The sequence below is a fragment of the Eptesicus fuscus genome, chromosome 25, assembly GCF_027574615.1.
Source record: "Eptesicus fuscus isolate TK198812 chromosome 25, DD_ASM_mEF_20220401, whole genome shotgun sequence".
Taxonomy (NCBI): Eukaryota; Metazoa; Chordata; class Mammalia; order Chiroptera; family Vespertilionidae; genus Eptesicus; species Eptesicus fuscus.
In genome coordinates this window covers 6,044,485-6,052,656 of record NC_072497.1, presented here as the reverse complement: position 1 = coordinate 6,052,656, position 8,172 = coordinate 6,044,485, and the positions used below count along the sequence as shown (strand labels likewise).

General features: G+C 62.5%; 1 long non-coding RNA gene and 1 other non-coding gene across 2 annotated transcripts; one reads left to right on the top strand and one right to left on the bottom strand.

Annotated features, from left to right (window-relative positions):
- Positions 1 to 5,887: 5,887 nt before the first annotated feature.
- Positions 5,888 to 7,642, top strand: LOC129148355 (uncharacterized). The gene is made up of 3 exons (XR_008555422.1): positions 5,888 to 6,016; positions 6,323 to 6,396; positions 7,031 to 7,642. It is a non-coding gene; the product is annotated as an uncharacterized LOC129148355 (long non-coding RNA).
- Positions 6,302 to 6,397, bottom strand: MIR9362 (microRNA mir-9362). Its single transcript, NR_129256.2, has one exon. It is a non-coding gene; the product is annotated as a microRNA mir-9362 (primary transcript).
- Positions 7,643 to 8,172: the final 530 nt, after the last annotated feature.

Below are 8,172 nucleotides of genomic sequence, written 5' to 3'. Positions count from 1 at the left end.
CCCCACGCTCCCCTGCAAGCTTCTCATTTCTCATGGGCTAGCTCGCCGAGCTGTGACCTTCAGAGGACTCTGACTATGATCCCGGAGAGAGCAAGAAGCCCGGGGCGGGGCGGGGCAGGGCGGGGCCAGCTGCCTCCGATCCTGGGCTGTGTCCCCCACCCCGCCTTGGTCTGGAGCGCCCTGGTCCCATCTCCCACCTCTGTCCTGCTCTCGCAGCTCTCAGCGTCACTTCTGCTCCCTCCCTGTCCTTGTCTGCAGTTGTGATCACAGGATTCCTGTCCCCCCCTGCCATTCTGGGGTCCCCTAGGCCTGCGGGCCACAGCAACCCCCCTCCCCCCCGGCTTTGGCGTCACCTCAATCCCCTTGGTCACCGCTGGAGACCTTCGAAAACAGTGACAACAGGGAGGGTGTAGACCTGTCTCGCTCCCGTCCTCCACGCCGATGGGGGCGACCTCTCCTCATCTCAGCGCCCTTCTGCGTTGATATATTTTTTGAAATCACGTTGAAACCCACACAACCCGAAGTCGACCACTAAGCAATTCGCCGGGCCCTGTTCTGCGAAGAAGTGCCCTCATCACCCTCATCACCCTGGTCCTCCCCCCCCCCCCCCCCCCCCCCCCCGTCCAGGAGTGACCCAGACTCCCCATTGGCCAACATCTGGGCTGTCACCGTTGTCTTGGAAACAGCCCCCGCTGGCCTCTGCCCTGTCACTGGGCAGACACCACGGCGGTCGGGCACCCCCATCTCCGAAGTCTGCATCTCGGGGGCCTCCCCGCGCCCCCTTCGCCAGTCCTCCGCTGGTCTTGGTAGACATGTGCCCCTTGATCCTGGGTAGGCCCCTATGGCAGCCCCTTGTCAACCTGGCACCCCCAAGCATTTTGGGGGCACTCTCCACATCGGACAGGTGGCCCCAACGATTTTTCCTGGTCCCTAAAATATCAGTAGAACAGAAAGGGAGATGACAGCCGTTTGGACACTCAAGGGAGCGTCTCCTTTAAGGAGCAGTGCAGCCGGCAGACCGGCAGACCTTGCGGCAAACAGAGAGGGCTCGCCTACCGCCTGCCACGGCCCCAGGGCTCCCTACGTGACGTCATTCGGCATTGACATTGGAGCCATCTGGGCCACCCACGTGCTTTTCCCTCTGGCCGAGGTGCGATGCAGGAGAAAGACTATGGAATGGTGGCATCGGGGGTCCAACAAAGGCCGTGCCGGACATGCGCGCTCGGCGTCTCCCCGGGATTCGGACCCAGCCTGCCTCCCGCCCCCAGGGACGCTGCGAGCAACTTGAGAGCTGTGCTGCGCCCCACTCAGTGTTGCATCCCTGGGACCAAGTTCAAGCCCCCGGGCGCTCGCGGGAAAAGATCTGAGAGAATTTATAAAAGCGTGGGCTGCGGTGGGATGAGCAAAGAAAGAGCAGATGCGGGGTGGGGGTGTGGAGGGCCCTGTCTTGGAGCTAATGGACACATGGCTTCTAGGCCAAGGTGAACAGGACAAGCAGGCACCCCCAAAACGGCGTGTCTCCTACCGCTCAAATAGTCAAAGCAGCTGATCCAGAGAGAGCCACCTCGGGAGCCTGGGTGGAGGGAGGGGCTAAAGCCGACCCCCCCCCCCCCCCGGATCCAGGCTGAACTCGATTGTGATCTGACCTTTTCCCAAGAGTCCAAATCGGGTCCCCGGACTCCTTCCCATCCCACCCCCCGCCCCCTCAGCAGGGCTCGGGGCCTCCCCCCCACTCGGATTCTTATGTCGAGGCCAGTAATCAGCAGAACTCTGTAGCAGAAGGACCTGGTGAACCTGATCCTCTTGAGGGGCTCGCCCCCCCCCTGTCCCCCAGGCCCAGAAATGGCTCTCCTGGCGGGCAGGGCGGGGGGGCGGGGGTCCTGGGGAGTGGCCTGGAAGTCAGTCAGCGCCTCGTGGGGTCTGGCCTCTGGGGCACACACCACAACTATTTGTTCCATGTAGTGGCTGGGCACAGCCAAGCAATGCCCCCCGAAAAGGAGGACCGCTTCCCAACTGGACTGCTGATCCCAGGCTGAGTCCCCGCCCGCCTGAGCCCCCTCAGGTCTCAGACTCCCGTGGGTGCCTATAGTTAAGGGCAGGAAACTTCTGGGCGTCGCGGGTGGGGTGGGGTAGGGGGACCCAGGACCCTGCTTCTGTGGAAATCATCCATCTCCATCAGGGCACCCGGGCTGGGCTGGGGGCTCTGGAAGACACCCCCCTCCTGATTTCCCACGAGGGCCTGGGGTTCGAGGGCCACGCAGACCGCAGCTGAGCTCTCCCCCGAGGGAGGGCCATCCCGCCCCGCCTCAGCCCCGCTCCTCGTCTTGACTCCTTTCCCTCCAGATTCAACACGGGCCAGTCTTGAGCGAGGAGCAGAGGGGACAAGGATTGACCACATGTCTGCACACCCAGCGGGGGACCCCTGGGTCCCCGTCCCCAGTGGGGAAGCTTCTGGGCCCACCCCGCCTCCTCCCTGCACTGCCCAGACAGCTCCACCCTCTAGGCAAGGTCGACCAGCTGGCTCTTTTTCTGCTTCTCGTCCTAACTTCCCTCTTGACTCTGGTCCCCCCGCCACTGCGCCCCCCACCGCCTCCTGGGGGGGCCCTCCCTGCTCCCTGCTCTCTGCTCCCTGCTCCCTGCTCCCTCTCCTCTTCTGTCTCCTCTTTTTCACATGATTTGTCATTGTGACTCCTTTCTGTCTCTCTGCTGGCTGGCTGCGCACGCTCTCTCGTCGTTTCTATCTGCAGGTGAGACCTCAGTATCTCTTGCTTCATGCCCTGCCCTGTGGGACTCTTCAGAAGCCTGAGTTCAATGGGTCTTTGATTTGGGTGGGGGGGGGAGAGAGACAGAGCCCCAGCCCCAGAAATGATGGGCTGAGGCCTGAACAGCAAGGAGAGAGCGCACCCTTGCAGGCGGAGGGACAAAATCCTTCCTTTCAAAGGCTCCTTCCTGTATTCTAGAAAACACCATCTGGGTGGTACCCCAACGCCACCCCCCTCACCCTGGGCCCCTCCACGGGGGACCGAGATTCCTCGTTGGCCATCATCTGGGCTGTCACCATGCTCTTGGGACCAGCCCCTGGCCTCTGCCCTGGACCTGGGGATGCAAAGCCTGCGTGTCTGCTCCCCCCACCCCACCCCGCCCCTCCCCGCTTCCCAGTCCTCTTGCTGGTCTGGCCCTTTTTGCCCTGGGAAGCATCCATGGCAAACTCAAAACCCCTCTAAGCGTTGGGTCCCCAGCATGTGGGGACCTTGAACATGGGGGGGCCATGTTCAAGGGCTTTCTCCCAGGCCACATCCACTGGACTCGAAAGATGTACGAGGCCCCGAGTGGCTCCCTTTGCCCAGGCATCCGAGATGCTCAAGATCGGGACCCTGATAATAGGGCAGAGTGTGCTTTTCTCTTAAGACTCAGCTCCGGCGTGGGCAGAGAACATTCCAGGTTCCCAAAGAAAATCACAGTATTTCCTGGTGATCCGGTCCCCCCGCCGCCCCCATCCATTTCCGAATGTTGCTTTTCTCTCAGTGGACGTAGGGACCAGGACTGCGGGGTAGATAGGCCTGGACCGTCAGCCCGGGCCTCGTGTCCCATTGCCATTCTTAGCATGTCATCCTGCCCTTGGCGCTATGGCGGGGGGTGGGGGGGGAGAGCGAGGGGGGTTCTTCAATGCAGTAACTTTGTCTCCATCTTTGTACCCCCACTGCCCAGCCAAGCTCACAACGTATTTCCTAAAGCAGTGAGCTCATGACCAGCTAACGGCAGGAACGTAGGAGGGATGTGAGAGACGACCCAATCAGGAGGCCACGGTGGGGGGGGGGGGGTGAGGGTGGGGCGGGGGGGGGGGGAGGAGAGGCCACGACCCCTGGCAGTTGGGCCGTTGGCAGTTGGGAGTTGGTTTATTGGGATAATCTTCTGCAGGGACTTTCCCACAAATTCCTTTTCTCCCATGGTGACCGGGGCCTCCCTCCCCGAGTGAGCGCGCTGTCCAACAGTTGCACCGTTAGCGGGCCCCGACCCTCTGTCGCAAGAACACGCTTCCTGCCTGGCTGGCCATCGCTGGGCAATGGGAGGGCCATGCCCTATTCCCCGAGCACCTGTCTCCCCCCCCGGGTCCTGTCTGTGGGGCCCTCTGGGCCTCTGAGCTAGCAGAGCTGGTGGCCGAAAGGACGGGTCCAGAGCCTCTGAGGTAGTCCCCCAACCCCACCACCACGCCCCTCCCCCACTGCTGGCAGAAGAAAAGGGGAGGAAAAGTGGCAATTGGTCCCGCTGGGGTCTTCTGAGCAGCCTGCTAGGGGCTCTCTTGCCCATCCCCTGGCAGGCCTGCACCCCCCGTGTTCAACGAGGGACCCACGCTGGGGTTTGAGGCGTTCAGGAGGACCCCAAGACCGCCCCCGCCCCCCACTGGATGCTTAACTCTCCACCATTAGATGTAGTTGTCACTGCCTTTGAACCATTTGGGGGGGCTAAAGCTTCTCTCAGGAAAGGACCCCCCCAGCTCCCAGCCTTCCATCCCCCCTTACCCGGGACCCCCTCCCCGCTTGGGCTGGGCTGTGCTTCTGGATGGCTGGGACGAGGGGACAAAGCAGAGACAAGGGCACTTTGGGGTCACCCCCCCCGCCCCCCCGCGGGCCCCCCTTTGCTCCCTGTCTCCCAGGCCAGTCACTGCTTCCCTGCTTTAGTCCTCGCTGCCACCCCCCCTGACTCGGCTCCTCCTTCCCTTCCCCCCCTCCCCCTCCCTTCCCCTCCATCTCAGCATCGCAGCCCCATCTGGCCAGGGTCCTCTCCACTCCAGCTCTGTCACTTTCCCCCCTCTCGCCCACCCACCCCTGGACGCTGGGCCCGTGGGGTGACCCTCCCCTCCCGTTGGCCCTCTTTGCTCTATAAGAATTGGGGCTCCCACGGGCGTGGGGTGGTGGGCTCCGGGGGAGAGCGTGAGTGGGCGGCCTAGCCCGCGGGTCCCGGCTGCCCAGCCCCGCCTCCTCTGGCTCTATGGCCGGTGCACAGAGACACCGTGTCGGGGTGCGGGCGCCCCCCGGGGACTGGGGGGGGGCCCAGCTCCTTGCTGGCAAACCTGCTTCTGGTAGCCGCGGCCACCCTGCACAATCACATATATCTTTGTATATATACACAGATATACAGGATTTTCAGCACCTCGGCTGCCTAGGCTGAGACTCGGGAGGCTGAGATTTTGGGGGGGCTGATATTTTGGAGGGGCTGAGATTTCAGGGGCTGCGATTTTGGGGGGCTGCGATTTTGGGGGGCTGAGATTTCGGGGGGCTGATATTTAGGGGGGCTGATATTTTGGAGGGGCTGAGATTTCAGGGGCTGAGATTTTGGGGGGCTGCGATTTTGGGGGGCTGAGATTTTGGGGGGCTGAGATTTCGGGGGCTGAGATTTCGGGGGCCCACGGGGGGGGAGGCGTGTCTGTGCAGCCCTCCAGCTCTCCTGGGCTCTCTGGCCCCTGCTCCCCTCCAGGAGAGGCCGAGGCGCTGAGGCCATGCCTCCCCGGGAGCGCGGGACAGCGAGTGGCCTGGTGCAGGGACCAGTGGGCTCTCAGCGGCAGTTGCTTCCGTTGGCCGGGGCACCCGGCAGGGTTCCGGAGCAGGGGTGGCAGTTGGCCCATAGAATGCTCGCTCCCTGGACCCCCCCCCCCCCCCCTGCCTCCTCCCCTCTCCCCTTCCGCCCTGCAGTACCTGTGAGGGATCCCAGGGGGCCAGGCAGGGCCTCCCGGGGAGCAGGCCGCTCTGGCCTAAGGAGCCAGGGCCACCTCCGTGCCTTCCCGCAGCAGCCGGTTGTCAGGGAAGGAAGCATGAGCAGCTGCTGTGGCTGAGAGTTCGGGGTGGGGGCGGGGGCCGGGGGGCGTGGGGAAGCCCTGCCCGCACCCAGATACTGCCGTAGCCCGTTAGTCTCGGAGCCCACGGTGCGGGTGCGGGTTCCTTCCCCGACGAAGGGCGGCCTGGCTCCCAGGGAAAAGCCGTGGCCTCTCCAGGCCTCCAGCGTCCTTTTGTTCTCTAATGTGAGTGGTCCGGTCTGGCCGCGGGCAGGGTGCCGAGGGGGCGGTCAGGGCCCAGGAGCATGCCCAGGGCACCTGTGCAGGCTGGAAGGGATGGGAAAACAGGCGCAGATATCCCAGATGGCCTTTTTTTGCGGGGGGTGGGAGGAGTCCTAGCCCCAAGGGGTTGCCTGTCCAGGCCACTGAAAGGCAGGCCGTGCCCAGCAAGCGGAGCCCCAGTGCTTGAGGCTGGGCCTCGGGGCGCTGGCTCCAGGCCGGTTCCTGATGCTGAGGGGCCATCCTGACGATCCCCCCGCTTTTCCCTCGTAGACCCGCCCAGCGCCAGTTACCAGAAGCCATGACGTGTCCCTGCGTCGGCCCAGCCTGGCCGAAGACAGAGGAAGGTAGGTGGCCCGACTGCCAACTCTGGGGGTGCCCTCCCCGCTCTGTTTTCCGAACCTGGACGGCTGAGTGACGGGAGAGGGACTCTCTTGGAAGGCTTGGGTGGTCTGTCCCCTCTCTCACTGTCCAATTCTGCTCCTGCCTTGTGTCCCTCGCTTTATCCTAAGATGCCACGTGGGCTCGGAATTGACGTTTGGGGTGGCTCACTGTGGAGCGTGCGCCTCGCTCCCGCCTGCGCACTCAGAAGCTGGCTTTGGGCCTCCCTGCTTGAGGTGGTCTCCTGGCTTCTCTGTCTGTTTCTGCCTCTGACCTCAGCCCCACCCCCCACCTGCAATTCTCTTGTGTCTCTTGGTGGAGACCAGCTCTCCACAGCTCCCCATCACGGAGGGTCACGGGTGTGCCAAGATCACGGTGCACGTCGTCCCCACGGCGGCCGGGGGCCTTGGCCGGACCTCCCTGCACCCGGCTGTGCTCTGCACCTGCCCTCGCCTATGTGTGTGTGCGTGCGTGTGTGCACCGTGCAGTGAGAGGGTCCAGGAGGCGCTGCTCCCCGCCTCACGCTTTCCCTCCCGCATCCGAGGGTCTGCTTTGTGTGCCTGTCTGCCCCTTAGCATCCTCTTTTTGTTTTCTTCACAGAGCAAGCTGGACCCCAAGTCGAGGGAGGAGCCCGAAGACTCAAAGGAAGGACTGCGTCAGACTCCCCATAGGACTGCATCTGACTCCCCATAGGTTCATTACTCCCCCGCTCAGACGGGGATGAGGGAAGCTCCTTGCTTCTCTCACCTGTATCACCGTCCCCAAGGGCCCGGAATCTCAGTGCTCAGACCCCCGCACCCCAGAGTTCTTCCATTGGCCATCAGAAACACTGGGAGGGCCCTGGTCTCTTGCCTTTTCCCCCATCACCTGCCCCTCAACTGGGAACGGCAAGAAGGCCCCACGTTGGGTGCCACCTCCCGGTCCCCGGGGGAGGCTGCAGTCCTGTCAATGCCACAGCCTCCTAATCCCAAGAAAGATCCATTCTGGCGAGCCTCGGTGTGTCATTCTAGATCTGGAATATTCTACCCATGATGTGTGCTCAGGGCCAACCCCACCCCAAATTCATGTCCTTCCAATCCCAGGCTCAGCCCAGCCCAGCCCAGCCCCTCTTCCTTGGCACCCTATCTCGTTCGCCTGTGCTCCTGGAGGACAAGACACTGTTTCTCATGCATTTCTGGATCCTGGGTGCCTCGCTCAGGGGTGGGCATGCATGCTTAGCTCATGCTCTGTTGAATAAAATGATCTCAACATGGCATATGCAAATGTTGAATTATTTTTACCCCCTGAAATTAGAGAGAAGGGTGGCGGGGAAGAAAGCGTGAGGCAGTCCTCACATGCTCAGGAGAAAAGACAGACGGGACCAAAAAAGACTGGGACAGGGAGGGGTGCGCCATGTTGGGGTTTAGGAACCAAGTTTGCCGGCTGGGGCCGAGGTGCTGAGACTCAGTGCCCCCAAGGCTGAGCTTGAGGACACTTCATGAATTGCAGTTTCAGGGTCTGTTCTAGAACTTGAAGCAGCCTACTGTGCGTAGCAGCTGTTGCTAAAGGCACCAGAAGAAGACAAATCCCACCGGACTCTGGTCACAGAGGGCTTTCTTGGCCTAAGGGAGGCTCAGGAGTTGCCGTGGAAACAGGACGGGATTTCCAGTATTATCAGTGCACTCTCTCTGTGCACCCACCTGCCGCCCTGTTTCACGAAGGGATACGTTCAGGTTAGGTTTCTAGCTATGGCACCAAAAACC